We start from the raw sequence: 15,833 nt of genomic DNA, 5'->3' as shown, positions 1-15,833 counted from the left end.
ATGTTACCCAAGTGTGGGATGGATTTGAATGCTGTTGTGAGATCTAGATGTGCAGTGTGTGCTAATTTACCCTTATCAATTGCTTCAAAAACCAGGTTGAGGTGGCAGGGTCTGCTGTTGAACGTGAACTGGCTTAGAGTTTTTTGGTTGTTTATATTTGTATTAAATTTCGTAATCATTTCCATAGCCTTACAGATAAGGCTGGTCTGGCTTATGCTGCCCTTCATTAAAAGGGTTTCAATGCCTCTTTGGAGGCTGATATTAAATAGCCTTTGTAGGGGTCTCTCTTAGGCTGACCAGTTGGTATCCTGTTATGTTGTCTGACACCAGGGATAAAGTGTTCTTGGCCTTGAATAGTGCCTTACGGACTTGTTCTTGGGAGATTTGAGAGAAGAATGTCGATGAGGATGTATAAACTTAGAATATGGGAGTGGTGTGGGGGCAGGGTTGCCAGATTTCCAACTGGCCACGTAGGGACAAAGTGAGGGGGAAAAACAAGTCTTTAAACACGGATCTACTTTTGTTTAATACGGAACATCAAGCAGTTCCGCATTAAACACAAGCAGCTCCGTATTTAGCTATTTTTGATTGGCCCTTATGCCAGTATATGGGCCAATAAAAAAAAAAAAAGCAGAGGGCTGTTTCGCCGGGATTTAAACCAACAGTGTGGGACTCTGGATTGGGCTGCTGATCCCAGGACAATCCCGCTCAAATAGGGACGTCTGGCAACCCTGGGTGGGAGTGACATTTGAGCTAAATCTGTCAGCTAGTAGATTGGCTGTGTTGTCTGGGTCAGAATATGTGATATAATTTTTTAGCTGTGTGCAGTGTCGGGCATTGTTTTTAACATAAGTTTGTTCTTATCCTTCACTTGGATGGCTAATTTTACCTGTTATCTGGCTTTAGTTGTTTTGATCATGGTCCGGAGTCCCCACTCAAGTTTAGCTAGATCATTTTTAGCTTCTTGAGTTAAATTAATTTTTGCATACAGTTTGCTTTTCTTTTATTATAGACCAATCCCATTTATGTTTCGGTCCCACCACAGAGGTTTATTCTTAACTTTGGCATATTTTATTTTGAGGGAAAAAGATTGTCAATGTAGTTTACATGCAAATAGAGTTTGGCTATGTATTCTGCATAAGCATTGGAGTCATCAGACGAAGGGGGTGTTGAAGTTAGGTCATCACTTAACTTTTAAGTAGATAGCATAATACCTGAATACAGAAGAATTGAAGAATACTTCCGGCTTTAGTTTCAAGATGAATGTGACTAATTTTGTGGTCCAGTTTGAGCAGAGAGAAAGTGACAGTTGGTGGGGCGCAAAGTTGTTCCATATTGGTAAGGACCAAATCTTGAGTATTATCCCTGGTTGTAGTGCAGACTAACTGGGCTAAAGAAATCGTATTGATGAAGTTCAGAAATTTCTGGGCATAGATGTATGAGGTTGCATACTTCCCAGGTAATGGGAGGGGTGGTTGAAGTTTCCAAGGAGAATGGTGTTTAGCATAATGCTTGCAGACTGCGTACTACTTTGGTAGGAGTTATGGCCTGAATGGGGGACAGAGGTCATCCTGTATTTAGCTATGATATGGTGAGGGGTTTTGTTAATACATTGGATGTGTAGTCTGGAGGTGAAATATTTTAAGAATGTGGAGATACCGCTACGGTTAGTGCCTTCATCTAATAAAGTGGACTTAAACGTGTGATAGGCATTGAAACCCTTGAACCATAATTCTCTTTTATTTTGGCAAGGAATGCTTGTAGAGAGAGGAGTTTTTTAAGGTTACTAATGTTGAGCAGCAGGACCTTTTTATCTACTTTTTTTTTTTTTATGTTGGAAGCTGTAGAAAACTGACAAATCAGACAAGACAACCAGACTCTGGCGAGAGGATGGCAAGCTAAATCCAAAAAGAAGGCGGCTGATCATTAGGCCTGCGAATGGAGGGGAACAAGCATGACTCAGCCCCTACATTTAACCCCCCCCCCCACACACACACACACAGATTATGGGTTCTCCTGCGTGTGTGTTATTTTATAGCCCTGGCGCACTGACGTCAGGGAAGAAGCGACGACAACCGACGCCGGACCTAGACTTTGGAATTCGGCCGACCGAGGACCCGCCTGACGGCAGGAGAACCCATTTGTTATGACTACAGCTGTATTAGCACTCTAACATCTACATTTATGGTAGGTACAAAACTGTACTTTTTTTGACCCCTCAAAGGACCTTCTCTAGGAACCAATGAGGAGGGAAAAAATGTGGTTCAAAAAGTCCCTGGGTCTTTCCCAAGATCCACATTGAAGATAGTTCTCTCAGAGGCAGAGGGGGAACTCAAATGGAAGGTCACCACCTGTGCAGCAGAGGTGACCTGCAGAACCAAGCGTCGAGATCCTCTGACAAGACCCTGTCAGATTCTGAAAGGAGGCCCGATTTTGTTCACCTCAGGAGGCAGTCAGGGGCCATTTATCCCTACACCAGAGAACCTGGTTGGGCATCGCAAAAGATTTGTGGGTGCAGAAGATTTCAAGAGGTTATATAATTCCTTTTTCCATTCCACCTCCATCCTCATGCAAGTTTCCCGATTCTCCACCCAGTCAGAGGAAAACAACACTAGAAATACAAAAGCTGCTAGAAGAGTCGTCCAAGAGGTCCTACCAGACCAGGTAGAATCCAGAACTTACTTTTCATTTTAGTGCCAAAGAAAACAGGGGACTGGATATCAATTTTGGATCTCAGCAACTTGACCAAATCAGTTTTGACACAAAGTTTTGGATGGTCACAGTTCAGTCCATTTTGCCCTTTTTGGCAAGAATGACTGGATGTGCTCGATAGACCTTCACGGCACATACTGTCACATAAAAATGAACAGACATTCCAGAAGGTACTTACGGTTCTGGCTGGAAGCCATTCATTACTAGTTCAGAGCCCTGCCATTTGATCTCACCACAGCCCCCAGGGTATTCACCAAATGCATACCAGTGGTAGCAGGTCACTTGAGACTGCAGGGATTCTGGGTGTTTCTGTATCTAGGCTGGCTCGTTAGTGCCCCAACCAGGCATCTTCAGAGTGAGAGATCAGGTACTCCAGACAATGCTCCCTTCTGGGAATTACCATAAATTACATCAAATCTCGTGTAGAACCTTCTCAGATACTGGAGTTTATAGGGACAGTTTTCAACATGGTATCAGTAACAGCGTCTCTTCCTCTTGCAGAAGTACAGACAGTCGTATTCCAGGTTAAGAAGATAATTCACAGTACAACAAATTTCAACATGATTGATTCTGCAAGCCATAGGTCAATGTTGGTGGCCATAATTTTAGTTCCTCTAGCAAGATTCCACATGAGGATTCTTCAATGGATGCTAGCAGCTCAATGGTTGATTCTTTGTCATCACGTCAGTCCAAATAAAAATCACTCAAGCATACAAAAGCTATCTGTAGTGGTAGATCCTATCCGATCAAGTTATTCAAGGATGTCCTTTTTCTCCCTCAGCCCAAGGCCGTAGTGACCACAGACACTTCCCAGATTGGGTGGGGGTGCACTTCCTGGGGGAAACAGTCCAAGGCACTTGGTCTCCTAAAGAGGCCAACATGCATGTCAACGTCTTAAAAATGAGGGCAGTGCTCTCGAGTTGTAACCATTCCAAGACTCCCTTCAGGGGCAGTTGTGATTCAGTTGGACAATATGTTGGCAGTCTGGTGCATAAACAAGGTGGAAACCAGGTCTTGCCCCTTGTGTCAAGAAGCCCTTAGTGTGGCAGTGGGCGATCTCTTCCAACCGCTTTGATAGCAAAGCAAATTCCAGGGAAATCCAAAGTGATAGCAGACAAGTCGAGCAGGTCCATTCTACTACCTCGAGTGGACCCCCAACAAAATAGTGGCAGAAATTATTTTTAGCCAGTGAGGACAGCCTTGCTGCAGTCTTTTTTTTTACTTCTTCCTTTAACAAGTGCAGTAGTTTATTTGTCCTGATTTCCCCCACTGGGAGAATCACCGAGGGATGCTCTGCTCCATGACAACCCCCCCCCCCCCCATATCTATGCTTATTCCCCCAAATCCCTTGATTCCCAAATTTCTGCAAAGAGCTGCCAGGTTGAAGAGCAGTCATCTGCATTGCACTTTATTGGCCTTGACAGATTTGGTTCCCTTTTCTTTGGCCTTGTCTACTTCCACCTTGGATTCTGAATCTTATTCCAGACCTCTTGTCTCACCCAACAGACTTAGTTCACCCAGATATCTCCAACTAAAGCTGACAGCATGGTTTCTTCACTTCTGTTAATAGCCAGACAACTTATGCTGTCTCCCCCTCTCCGTCATATACTTTTATCTTCCCATAAAGCTTCAAGCGAGGAAGCTTTACAGAAGTAAATGTGAGGGGGTTGTCTTTTGGGCACATCAGAAACGTATTGGCCCCTTTTCAGCCTCTCTACAAAGTTTCTTTGAATATTTGGCAACAATTTTCATAGAAGGAGCTAGCTTCTCAACCATTAGAGTTCAGTTGACAGCAATCTCTAGCTTCCATTTCAGATTTGAGAATTCTTCCCTGGCTTCATCTAAGCTTTGAAAGCTCTTCTTGGGAGGCACTCTGCTGTTGAGACCACCTTGTAAAGACACTGCTCCACCATGGGAATTTAATTTAAAACTGCAGCCCTGAATTCATTCCCCTTTGAACCAGCAGTAAAATGTGATCTTAAATTTCTGACCTGGAAAACTTTCTTGTGGCCATTACCAATACTAAAAGAATTTTTGAACATCGGGCATTGCCCTCTAAACCTCTCTACTTGATTTTTCATAAGGATAGAGTAATATTACGAACCAAGCCAGCTTTCCTTCCTAAGGTGCTGTCAGACTCCAACATCAGCCAGTCCATTAATCTGCCTGCCTTTTTTCCAAAATTTGCAAACAAAGGGAAATACATGTTGCACTTGTTAGATGTTCATACACAGTTGTTTCTACTTGCACAGAACAAAAGAAGTTAGAAAATCTGATAAACTGTTTGTCTCCTTTGTGGCTTCCAAGCTAAATAAATAAGTTACAAAAGGTAACATGGATAAGATGGCTTACCAACTGTATATCTTTTGTCTGCAATAAATTTGGTATTGCATTACCAAAACCTTTGGGCCCACTTCACTAGATACATGACAACTTAGTGTTTTTATTTAGTCATTCCATGGACTACATATGTGCTACTGCAACTGGGGTTAATCCTCGTACCTTTATTACTGATTACAATCTAGATCTGCTCTTGAGGGGAAGAGCAGCCTTTGGCTTAATGTCCTTAGAGTCCACTTGGGTTTTCAGGTAGTTGGAGACCCTGTGCCAGCTGTTGAGGATTGAATGAAAATTGACATCAGATAAAGTGTACTCACCATAACGTTCCATCTGTATTGTCCATTTTCATTCTTCAACTCCCCTCCCATCATCTCCCAACCATTTTTAACAAATGGTTTCTCGAAGAACAAGAGTTTATAAGGGCATCTCTGTTCCTTCTGTTGAGCTCCAGATAACGTTCTATAATAAGAAATTTGTAATGTTTTATTCTAACTTGGCAAACAAGGTGTGAGGTATATTAGGGATTGTGGCATTATGGGTAAGGGAGGAGCTTGAGAGCTTTTTGGTTACCACAAGCTATAGTAGTAGCCGAAGTGGATCCGAACTCAACTGTTGAGGAAGAAGGAAATGAACGACATAATTGGAATGTTGAGTACATAACTTTTTACTGTGATACAATTCTAGTCAAGTGTGAGAAGCTAAATAATACTACCATTATAAAATAGCTTGCGCTGAAGAGTTTGAAATTTACACTTTTTTAGTAACCTCTGTAGTTCCATAGATATGGACATTTGTTTGAAATGCAAGGACATAATTTTGTTTCAAAAAGTTTAAGCTCGGTCTGTTGGAAGTTACAGTGCAAACTACCAGAACCATGTTGGACGGAATGAGTTAACTCAAACCAGTGGGTCCTAAAAACCTTAAAATAGTGATGCAGGTTACATTTTGAAAGCAAGATAGGATTCTGAGGTGTCTTGACTGTTAAAGATCAAGTAAAGCTAGTCCCTTCTTTGTTAATAGGGCCCTTAAAACAAGGAGATAGAGGGAGTACCCAGAGCAGAACAAAACTTGAGCATTTACTCATGTTACTAGTGCCCTGAAAATAAGGCACTTGCTTAATCTTGATATGTCCAGAATAAGACAAGTTGCTTGTAGTTAAATTTTAAAATGCTGACACTTTAAGGTTATTGCATGTATTATCCTCGTATGCCTTTTTTTCACTCTGGTTGGATGCATATTTGCATATCCCCATAGGCAGGGCGTACCTAACGTTCCTAAGATTTGCAGCTTCCTCCCTCACTCCTAGTTCATATCCTTGCCCTTTGGCTTGGCTTCTTCACCAAGGATTTTTACAAAATTGCCTGCCACCATTCTTGGCTTTCCTCAGGACAATTTGCATTCAGATGTACCCTACCTAGATAGCTTAATTCAAACAGATTTCTGGGGAGGAGGATTCAGAAAGCATTAAATTTCATCCTGTCATGCTTACAAGAATTAGGGCTTATTGTTTAACTAGCTAAGTCAGGCTCGTCTCCAGTAGATATGGGTCCACATGGCACATTTATGGAGGGTCTCCTGGTAAAGCATACTGATTTTTCTGAGCTTCTTAGTCCAGATTTTCCTGGAAAAGAAGATGTTTACTGTCAGTCAATTCCTCAAGGCCGTTTGATACATAGCATCTTTGCATCCAGATGGTGCCTCTGACAAGACTGCTCATGATTAAATCACTCCAGTATTTCGGATGGTACCAACACTTGGTCTTAAATTCTAATTCATAGCCATCCTTGCATAAATACAAAGGTATCCTGGAATTTAATAAGAAAGCCATCTGGGTCTCTTCATTTATTAGATGCTTTTCATTTATGTTGGAAAATAAAAGTACAGCTAAAGTTAAGCATACCCTTAAGGCTATCACAAGCTACACATGCACTTCCTTACAATCTCTTGTGGGTCCTTTGACTGGCCAGGGCTCATGAGACATGACTGTTGGAAAGCAAGAAAAAAATGAGAGGTGATGGGTGTGGTGGTACTGGTATTGAAAGCTTTCAAAACATTTCTGTGCAGGAAACTCTCCAGATCCTTTGGGACAGCATCACTTATGTGGTATATCAACTAGCAAGAGGCATTCCACTCCTATGTCTTGTGCAGTTTAGATATGCAGGGATAGGAAGTGTCTCGGGAGTCTGATCTACCCCGCAGGGTGGTATAATCCCCTTTGAAGACCGTATGGTAGCAGAAAAGCTGAGCAGGTGCCAGATGGACAGCACTATTAATGTTGCAGAGGGAAGCCTTCGTGGTCTGACTAACAAGTGGCATATGTCAGAAATAAACCATTTTGCTTTCCTGGAAAACCGACAACTGACAGACCATAGAAAAGAAATTCCAGCAGCTTGAAAGGAGGCCTCTTCCTTAAACTGGAGGTCTGTTCCTGCATGTTTTCTCTCCCATACCCTTGACCCCCAGGGTGTTGCAGATAATCAGAGTTGTGAACTGATGCCAGTAGCCTTCTGTTGGCCCAGACGACACTGGTTTTCCCTCCTGCTGTGCTAAATGGGGGAGGAGCCAAATATGGTGTCTCTGAAATGTGGAGACTTGATCCTGGAAGAGTGGTCCTTTTTACACCTCAACTTTGACTACTCCAGGGCTGACAGTTCAGATGATTAGCCTTCATCTCAGCCAGGTACATGTTTTTAGAGACTAAGGTGTATTGTTAGGGAGACCAGGAAACCTAACACAAGGAGGTCTGCTAATTAAAAGGAAGAAATTCTCACTTAAGTTCCTTTCCTGGGATCAGGACTCTCTGCAGTGCTAGTGTTCCAGGCCCTAAGACTACTGTTGGACCTTTTCAATATGGGCCTGTGTTGGCTTTCTTTAACCTTTACCTGGATGCTGCTTTGTATTCAGTTTGTAAAGGGGGAACTACATTTCAGACCACCAGGAAGAGAAATTGTTCCACCATGGGATGTCGTGTAATTTAGACTTGGCCTCTGTAGCGCTAGTTGCTTCAGCCCATCAAATTGTTTTTATGGAAGTGTTTTTTGTGGTTATAACGTCTGCTCATAGAATTTCAGAGCTATAGGCACAAATCTACAAAGAACCTTTTTTGATTGTCAATAAGGATAGCATTTCCTTCAGTACGAACCTCTCATTTTTGCCCAAGGTAGTGACTTAGATTTGAGTTCATCCATTCATTTGCTTTTTTCTTTACCCACACCTTCATTCTGTGGTTTCTCGAAATGCATTGGACATAAGTAGGTAGCAAATATTTTCTGTTGAATAAAAAAAAAAAAATATCAAACTTTCTAATTTTTAAGGTTGGAAAATACAAGAAAAAATGTTCATTGTCTAAATGGCTGGCACACTTTGCCTGCTTTGCATTTCTGCCTGTGGAAAGGCTGTATGTGCAGTAGGGCATGTTTAAGTGCACTCAGCCGTAGCCACAGCAGCCCCCATGGTCTTCCTCAGGGGAGTCTGTAACCAAGCCATTTTAGAAGCTTCTACCTGGTCCACTGTACGTACATGCGCACACTCAACATCATAATCTCATTTACATCCAGGTCCTGGGCACAGTTCTCTGCAATCTGTCAAGGTCTGCTGTGCATGAGGTTCCTAGCTGGGCCCATCCACCCACTGGGCGAATGTTCTGTAGAATCTTCTCAGATTTGACTAAGCCACGAAAAAGGGCATGATAAACATAGTTCGGTTGTGTTAGGAATGTAACATAATTGTAGAGGCATAATTACATTCACAGTTGGTCCATTTTCCCACCCTCAGTCCTCTTTTGACATCCTTAGATTGGTGTGCATCCCCTTTTTTTTTATCTGTCACCTGTCCCCCACCTTCATTTAGTCTTCATTCCAGACCTCATTATTTGATCTTGCTAGACACCGCTGATGGGGGATCAGGAACTTTTCTGGTGGACCTGCTTGCCAGTAGTGAAACTCACTTCTCTGCATCCACTCATGCTTTGGTCCTTAGGGCTAGCTTCTAGCATCTGAGGCAGAGTTAGTCAGTCAGAACCACCTGGGAAAAGGTACAACTCTGTAAGTCGGGATGCTATTGAGGCTACCTGCTTGCAGGGTATCTTGCAGACAAGTACTGCATTAGTTAATGTATGTGAACAGCTACAGTTAAAGAAGGTCTATAATACAACTGTACTTTAAGGAGCATGTCCTTTGGTATCCCCGCAGCCTTTGAAGTAATAATCAAATATGTGACTATGGTCATAGCCCATAAATGACTGCAAGGCATCCGCATTTTCCCAAGCTTGGCTAGCTGCATTGGTGTAGAGGAAGTAAAACTTTAACCATGACCCATATTCATTTCGTGGCTCTGGCACCTGTTTGGTTTGGCTTAGGGGAGAAGATTGTGGAGATAGCCTGCTGGCTTCATTGGAGGGGTGAGTGCTTATGTCCCAGTGGAAGAACTTGCATTAGAGGTTCAGCCTACAAAGGGGGGGGGGGGTTGCCTTTTATGTTGAATGCAGGGGTATGGGCGCCAGTCACGAGGCCCATTGCATACTATTTGCTTTGACATAACCAGACTTGGAGATGATAAAGCCAGGGCTTACTGAAAAATGTCTCCTAAAACATTTAAGTGACAAATTCAACTTATGACTAGCTTGCGTCTTGCTCACCAAGAGAATGAATAAAGCCATAGGGCTCTCCTTCATGGTGAATGAGCAGTTTAATAGAGAAGTTGAAGATATGACTGGATGGGTTGCCTCAGGAGTTTAAAAAAAAAAAATTCCCGTACTTGGATGATTACCTCTTGTCATCAGATTAGTGGTCCAATTTGGGCATTCTTTGTTCAGTCTGTCTTAATCCCTCTGCCTTGTATGTACGTTTCTGAAATTTGAGCTACAGCCAACCCAGCACAGTACTACTTTCAACTGCACATTAAAGACAGTGAACTGCAGAGCCAGTCCTCTATTAAGGAAAGTACAGGCTCTGCAGACTTTAACAGAACTATTGTGTTCATACCTTATGACAGGATTGTGCCACAGAGTTCTGTAGTGCCTATTACACGAGATCCTTGCAGTGTTAACTGCTTTAGCATTGGAGTCATTTTGAAAATCCCCTTTTGAAGACTTGCATACATTAGAATTGCACAGGAACAACTGCAAATGGTGACATGTCCTGTTGGCAATCATTTCCAGTTTCTCACCACCTGTCACAGTGCTGACTAAAGTTGAATTTGTTCTAGGGTGAGGGTCTTTTGTAGAGTAGATGATACAAAGGGCATGGTTCTCTGATTAATCTAATAGTCACCTCGGCTACCTGGGACTTGGAGTGGTGCTATCACCTTGAAGGCATTTGAGGACTCTGCCACAAGGAAAGTTGCCATTCACGTGGACAGCAGCTGTGTTTTCTGGCCCATCTGAGAGTACAGACTACTAATGTTATGCAGGAATGCATTAACTTTGTGGAAATTGGCTATAGGCCACTACCTCTGGTAACAGAACATGTCTTGTGAGACATCAACATCCTATCTCCCAAACTTAGCAAGATGTCTTATTCCACACAAATGGTATTTTGTTATTCAGGGGTCAAACACGATGCTCCTTTCCTAGGGACCAGGGTGGTGATGGATACTTGCATTTCAGGTTTTAAGTGTTGCCAGTTATGCTGCTACCACATGCCATCATAGCAACAACCAAAAGGGGGTGCAGTTGTGTTTAGTAGCAACAGTCCCTCCTATATGCATTTCTACCCACACCACTGATACCCAGACTCAATTTTTGACATTGGAAATCCGATTCCCCCCAGAGCAGCTATTTGAACTCTGTATGCATGTGATGTATCAAAACTTTCTTAACTTGACACCATGGAGCAGAATAAGAACTTCCATATCTTAAGGCTGAGGAGAATAGCTCCTCCTGTTCCGAACGAGTAAATAATTCACTGTACCTCGTTAAGGTGATCAGAATCTGTAGCTCATCACTGACACCATACAGCATAAAAACTTTTAAAAGCAGGAGTACATATTTGCTTGTGGGGTTAGGGGAACAGACGCTAGATGCAAAGGCAGCTTAACTTGGGCAATCCTGGAGTATCTTGCATACCTTTTTAACAAGAGACTTTGTTATTCCTCAGTGTACACCTAGTAGCTGTGTCCACTTTCAGTCATGAGTTGTCCATTTTCCTTGCTTCACTGAAAGAGAAAAAAATCCTTTTTCTCTAGGACACCGTTTACCTAAGGTTTCTGGAGTTCTTATCCAACGATAGGACTTCACCCTGGAGAAGCTTCCTAAACTGCCTTTTTAAGCCTATGCCTGAGGATGATTTTAAACCCTTATTAGCCTTTACTTCCATAAGAATTTGAATTGCAGACCCTATTGATCCATAAGGAGTGGGCTGGTCTGAGAATGTTTTCTTTCACAGAGGAGGTGACCAGTAATTGATCTCTCCTTTTCTATCTACTCAAATGTTAGCAGAGAGGAGTGTGTAATTCACAACCCCATATTCTCACTCAGAGGGAGTGGCTTCTTCACTGCATGGCTGTTGGTTACTTGCATTTCTTCTTGAGCAGAGCATAGTTCTTCAGAAAGAGTTGTTAGCTGTTTGTTTCCTATGCTCCAAAAAAAAGTGTGTGTGATATAAATATCTAAAGTTACACACTCAAGGCTGTTGGCAAACTGCATAAAATGTTTCATCAAAGAAGGCAAGCCACTGCCTCCAACTTGAGAGTGCATTCCACCAAATTTGTGGCAGTGTCTGCAAGTTTTCTGCTTGGCTCTAGGCCCTCTTCAGTGAACCAAGATACCCACGCTGCTTATTTGGACCTACTTGAGTCGATCAAATTACAACCAGACAGTCTAGTCATGGATGATTTTTAACTACCCCTCCATTGACTGGAAAACTTAAGAGTACCAACATGCTCGCGCAGAGGTTCCTGAAATTTAACACTAATGCAGTGGAAAAAATAGTATGCAACCCCACAAGGGGCCCAAGTATCCTCTACCTGGTCCTCACCAACATGGGTGACCATTGCACCACCACCACAAGTATAGGACCCTCTCACTGGTTAAACCTGATCACAAGTCAGTCACATTTGAAGTAGCTGTAACATCTGAAGCCCTCTTAGATGAAATTAGGCAAAAAATTCAGCAAAGCTAATTATACCATCCTAAGGGTTGACCTAAATAATTTCCAAGCTCCTTTTCCCACAGATGTTATTGACAACTATACTTGGGTATACACAGGTGTCCTATACAAACACTTTAGCAAATGTATTGACACAGGTGTTCCTGATAGGATTAAAACAAGATCCTAAAGAAAAATAAACCTCCCTGGTGGACAACTAGCATTAATAAGTTATACAACAGGAGGAAGAAGTTGCTGTCTTAGAATAAAAAAGAGAGGGCCCAGCACTAGAAGGACACCCTCCTCTGCTTGAACAAACAATTAACACAACTTGTAAAATCCTCTAAAGGCAACTTTGAAAAAAAAATAGCAACCATAGCTAAGGATAACAATAAGACATTCATCAGTTATATCCGTAACCTAAAAGGTAGGACCCAGACATGTGCTGTACTAGGTGTGGATGCCATCACTTACACTGATCCTGTGAAAATAGCTAACCTATTAGCTGACAGGTTTGGCAAAAATTTCACCCTCCTGTTCCCGCCAGACATTCCGTAAAGCATTCCATCTGTCTCCCCCATCTTGCTTCTCCAAAGAGCAAGTCATTAATGCTCTGTCCAAGGCCAAAAACACAGCCTCTGTGGGACCAGATGACATCCCAGGTTACGTTTTAAATGGTCTAAAACATGAGTTAGCAACTGCATTAGTTACTGTCTTCAACCACAGCCTGAGTGCTGGTTTTGTCCCTCCTGAATGGAAAACAGCAACAGTCATCCCCCATTCATAAAGGGGGTACAACAGATCCTGGGAACTACAGACCCATAAACTTAAAAAGCCTTTTGTAAAGCCATGGAACAAATCATCATGGACCTTATAAATAAAGATATAGGTGATCTCCAAACCCTTTATCTGACAGTTTGGTTTTGTCAAAGGCAGGTAGTAGGGTCATAGGTGTGTACTAGGCTAATGGCCCTGGAGTCTTTACAAGCTTAGCCCATAGGATTAGCCTGGCATCATGCCACCCGACTGTACTTCCCAGTGCCTCTGTCAAGTAGAGGCACTGTAGTGATCCCCGGGGTGAATTTTCTATTTCCCATCCACTCAATAAGATTTATCTTGAAGGCGACCAGTGAGGCGCTTTGCTTTATATGTATGGCGGTCTGTTCCATAGCATGGGCAGTCTCTGGGTTATGAGCCTGTCCTTCCAGCTTGTTCTGTTGATTGTGGTAATGAGGTCAAGGTCTCTGGAGCGTGTAGTGCGGAGGGATTGGGATTTCTTTGGATGTAGCATTTCTAACAGAGCTGGGTCAGACATGGCTTTGTAAGTCAAGCAGAGATTGCCTTTGAGTAGGCGATATGAGACTGAGAATAGTTGGAGTTTTTTGAGTCTGTCCATGTAGGACAAGTGTTTAAGGCCTAAGATCCTCTTTGTGAGGTATTTATGTGGCCTCTCCAGTTGTTGTAGGTGTCTAGTGAGGTACATGTCAAATGAGGCATTGTATTCGATGATTGGCCTAATGAGGGAAGAGTAGAGGGGGGCAATGACCACTTTCTTCCTGGATGCAAAACCTTTAGTAATGAGATGTGCCACATAGAGGGACTTTTTGACCACAATGGCAATGTGGTGGTCAAAAGAGAGGTTGGTGTCAACCTGTGTTCCCAGCTCTCTTATGACACCTGTGTTCAGTGGACTAACATCGATGTGGTAATTTATGGGATCTGGGTTTTTCCCAAAGGGGATGACTGCACATTTTTTGGCATTGAGCTTAAGGCCATGGTTCTGACACCAGTCAGTGGTGTCAGTGAGGCCTTTCTGTAGGATATCAGCATCAATTGGGGAGTTAATTATGGCTCCCAACTTGCAATAGTCTGTGAACTTTGTCAGCCAGAATCCCTTCGTGTTGGCCTGGACTTCAGAGAAGTAGATAGCAAACAGGAGAGGACCCAGGACCGAACCCTGTGGGACTCCACTCATGACTGGTTGACAATCTGACTTGGAGTCTGCTACTTTCACACTGTGGGTTCTGTCTGTGAGCCAGTTTGCAACCCACCTAGTGATATAGAGGTTGATGCCTAGCTTAGTGAGTTTTTCTTTGATTCCTGAGTGAGGAATGGTATTGGAAGCCTTAGCCAGATCAAGGTAGGCTGTATGAACCACCTTGCCTTCTCCCACAGCTCTGGTGACTGACTCAAGGTCGTCGACCAGGTTGAGCAGGCATGATCTACCCTTCACAAAACCAAACTGTGTGGAATCCAGAATTTGGAGGTTCCCTATATTTTTATCAGGTCCACGATGATGCATTTCATAGCTTTGCATATCAGACTTGTCAGGCTAATGGGGCGATAGTTCCCAGGGTCTGTAGTCGCTCCTCCTTTGTGGAGAGGGATGACTGTGACAGTACGGCATTCGGTAGGGACAAAGCCTGAGGTGAGGCTGTGATTGAACAGGGCATACAGGTGAGGTGCCAGTTCACTCTGTAGTTCATGTAGAACATGGCCAGGGATATTGTCAGGTCCCATAGAAGCTGTATTTTTGGCCTTGGACAGTGCTGTTTTAACCTGTGCAGCAGTAATACTGGGTGCCTGGCAATCTACTGATATTGAGTGGTCCTTTGAGGGGAATGAGGGGTAAAGTTTGCACTGAATCTGTCTGCCAGTATATTGGCAATATCTGTTGGCTCGGCGTAGAAGGTGCCATTGTGCAACAGCTGTGAGCAAATCTGGGTATTGCCATGGAGAATTCTTTACATAACTATAGAAGGCCTTGTGGTAGTCTTTACTATTTGCTGTTAAACCTGGTGGACTTCTTCAAAAAGTCACCAGAGACGCAGACTAAGGCAGATTTGTGTTTATAGCCTATCCTTGACTTAGTCAAGGCCTTTGAGACAGTCCCCCCACATTTAGGCATCATTGATGAACTTTCCCAGTTGGATATCAACCCTTATGTCATCAGGCGAGTTGCTAACTGGCTCACCGACAGATCACACTCATTTGTGAACTTTAACTCAGCCAGCAGACTTGTCACCAGTGAGGTTTCACAGCGGTCAGTGCTGGGTCCCCTATTGTTTGGTGTATACTTCTCAGAAGTTCAGGCCAAAACAGAGGAGCTGTGGCTGACTGTTTGCTGACTGCAAATTGGGTGCAATCATTGAATTCTCAAACAATGCCAATATACTTCGAGGAACTTACACAAACCAATGATTGGTGCCAAAGCCATGGATTCAAACTCAGTGCTAAAAATTATCATTCCCTATGGTAAAAAGTATATCCCTGCAGACTACCGTGTAAATAATACCCTAAGTAACAACTCAGTAGTTAGAAACTTGGGAATCTAAGTTGACTGTAGCCTAAACTTTGACCACCATGTGTCTACTGTGGTAAGGAAGGCATTCTACATCTCACATCTCATTAGAAAAGGCATTGCTCCAAGAGTGGAAGAGGTCATAACACCCCTGTACTCGACACTCACCAGGCCAATAATGGAGTACAATGCTTCCTTTGGTATGTACCTTACCAGGCACCTGCAGCAACTGGACCTCAGATTTCAATCCAAGAAAATTCACGGTAGTCTGCACATGTCATACATTGACAGACTGAAGTCACCTGTCACTGTACTCTGTGTACAGACTGTTTAGAGGAGACTTGTGCCTGGCCTACAGAGCAATCTCTGATCCAACCGTAATGGAAGTGCTGCAC

The 15,833-nt window shown here is 43.0% G+C and overlaps 1 protein-coding gene across 1 annotated transcript in view; it reads left to right on the top strand.

Moving 5' to 3' along the window:
- GLG1 (golgi glycoprotein 1) overlaps positions 1-15,833 on the top strand; it is a 3,171,999-nt gene that overhangs the window by 861,315 nt on the left and 2,294,851 nt on the right. The gene's annotated exons all lie outside the window — the stretch shown is intronic.

The sequence above is a fragment of the Protopterus annectens genome, chromosome 8.part1, assembly GCF_019279795.1.
Source record: "Protopterus annectens isolate FY-2018-M chromosome 8.part1, PAN1.0, whole genome shotgun sequence".
Taxonomy (NCBI): domain Eukaryota; kingdom Metazoa; phylum Chordata; order Ceratodontiformes; family Protopteridae; genus Protopterus; species Protopterus annectens.
The sequence above is the reverse complement of the archived record's forward strand: the minus strand, read 5'-3'. Positions and strand labels throughout refer to the sequence as shown.